This window comes from Chaetodon auriga, unplaced genomic scaffold (genome assembly GCF_051107435.1).
Source record: "Chaetodon auriga isolate fChaAug3 unplaced genomic scaffold, fChaAug3.hap1 Scaffold_102, whole genome shotgun sequence".
Lineage (NCBI taxonomy): Eukaryota > Metazoa > Chordata > Actinopteri > Chaetodontiformes > Chaetodontidae > Chaetodon > Chaetodon auriga.
In genome coordinates, this window is record NW_027481915.1 from 10,001 (window position 1) to 12,500 (window position 2,500).

Here is a 2,500-nt window from a genome sequence, read left to right on the forward strand (position 1 = left end):
GCAGGCTGGCTGGCTGGCGGATGAGAGTGGAGGCAGGAGGAAAGGAAAAGGGTTAGGCTGGGAGCCAGCCCTTGAGGTTGGTGAAGGCAGGCAGGCAGGCTAGCTGGCTGGCTGGCGGATGAGAGTGGAGGCAGGAGGAAAGGAAAAGAGTTAGGCTGGGAGCCAGCCCTTGGGGTTGGTGAAGGCAGGCAGGCAGGCAGGCTGGCTGGCTAATGAGAGTGGAGGCAGGAGGAAAGGAAAAGGGTTAGGCTGGGAGCCAGCCCTTGAGGTTGGTGAAGGCAGGCAGGCAGGCAGGCAGGCAGGCTAGCTGGCTGGCTGGCGGATGAGAGTGGAGGCAGGAGGAAAGGAAAAGAGTTAGGCTGGGAGCCAGCCCTTGGGGTTGGTGAAGGCAGGCAGGCAGGCAGGCAGGCAGGCAGGCAGGCAGGCAGGCAGGCAGGCAGGCAGGCAGGCAGGCTGGCTGGCTGGCTGGCGGATGAGAGTGGAGGCAGGAGGAAAGGAAAAGAGTTAGGCTGGGAGCCAGCCCTTGGGGTTGGTGAAGGCAGGCAGGCAGGCTAGCTGGCTGGCTGGCGGATGAGAGTGGAGGCAGGAGGAAAGGAAAAGAGTTAGGCTGGGAGCCAGCCCTTGGGGTTGGTGAAGGCAGGCAGGCAGGCAGGCAGGCTGGCTGGCTGGCGGATGTGAGTGGAGGCAGGAGGAAAGGAAAAGAGTTAGGCTGGGAGCCAGCCCTTGGGGTTGGTGAAGGCAGGCAGGCAGGCAGGCAGGCAGGCAGGCAGGCAGGCTGGCTGGCTGGCGGATGTGAGTGGAGGCAGGAGGAAAGGAAAAGAGTTAGGCTGGGAGCCAGCCCTTGGGGTTGGTGAAGGCAGGCAGGCAGGCAGGCTGGCTGGCTAATGAGAGTGGAGGCAGGAGGAAAGGAAAAGGGTTAGGCTGGGAGCCAGCCCTGTGAAGGGTATAGAGCTGGTCCGGCGTGCCACGGCCGGGACGAAAACCGCATCGTTCGTCCTGAATCGGAGGTTGGACTGTGTATGCACAGTATAGTATGTGGAATATATACAAAGGTTGAGAATTTTTAAACAAAAATAAAAGAAAGTAATTGTGAGAAATAAAGAAAAGTAAAAGAGGTTGCTGTATGCCTGGAAAAGGCCGGAAGCCTCCCCACGGCTGTGAGAAGGCCAGGGGGTCAGGCCTGGAGCCAGCCCCCAGCAGGAGTAGCAGGCTGGGGGTCCTGGAAAGGCTGGAAACCTCCCCGTGGCTGCGAGAAGACGAGGGGGTCAGGCCTGGAGCCAGCACCCAGCCTGCTCCTCATGCTGGGGGCCTGGAAAAGGCCGGAAGCCTCCCCACGGCTGTGAGAAGGCCAGGGGGTCAGGCCTGGAGCCAGCCCCCAGTACGAGTAGCAGGCTGGGGGGCCTGGAAAGGCCAGACGCCTGCCTGTGGCTGCTAGAAGAAGACGAGGGGGTCAGGGCTGGAGCCAGCACCCAGCACGAGTAGCAGGCTGGGGGGCCTGGAAAGGCCAGAAGCCTCCCTGTGGCTGCTAGAAGAAGAGGAGGGGGTCAGGGCTGGAGCCAGCACCCAGCACGAGTAGCAGGCTGGGGGGCCTGGAAAGGCCAGAAGCCTCCCTGTGGCTGCTAGAAGAAGACGAGGGGGTCAGGGCTGGAGCCAGCACCCAGCACGAGTAGCAGGCTGGGGGGCCTGGAAAGGCCAGAAGCCTCCCTGTGGCTGCTAGAAGAAGAGGAGGGGGTCAGGGCTGGAGCCAGCACCCAGCACGAGTAGCAGGCTGGGGGGCCTGGAAAGGCCAGAAGCCTCCCTGTGGCTGCTAGAAGAAGAGGAGGGGGTCAGGGCTGGAGCCAGCACCCAGCACGAGTAGCAGGCTGGGGGGCCTGGAAAGGCCAGACGCCTGCCTGTGGCTGCTAGAAGAAGAGGAGGGGGTCAGGGCTGGAGCCGGCACCCAGCCTGCTCCTCGTGCTGGGGGCCTGGAAAGGCTGGAAGCCTCCCCATGGCTGTGAGAAGATGAGGGGGTCAGGGCTGGAGCCGGCACCCAGCCTGCTCCTCGTGCTGGGGGCCTGGAAAGGCTGGAAGCCTCCCCATGGCTGTGAGAAGATGAGGGGGTCAGGGCTGGAGCCGGCACCCAGCCTGCTCCTCGTGCTGGGGGCCTGGAAAGGCTGGAAGCCTCCCCATGGCTGTGAGAAGATGAGGGGGTCAGGGCTGGAGCCGGCACCCAGCCTGCTCCTCGTGCTGGGGGCCTGGAAAGGCTGGAAGCCTCCCCATGGCTGTGAGAAGATGAGGGGGTCAGGGCTGGAGCCGGCACCCAGCCTGCTCCTCGTGCTGGGGGCCTGGAAAGGCTGGAAGCCTCCCCATGGCTGTGAGAAGATGAGGGGGTCAGGGCTGGAGCCGGCACCCAGCCTGCTCCTCGTGCTGGGGGCCTGGAAAGGCTGGAAGCCTCCCCGTGGCTGTGAGAAGATGAGGGGGTCAGGCCTGGAGCCAGCCCCCAGCACGAGTAGCAGGCTGG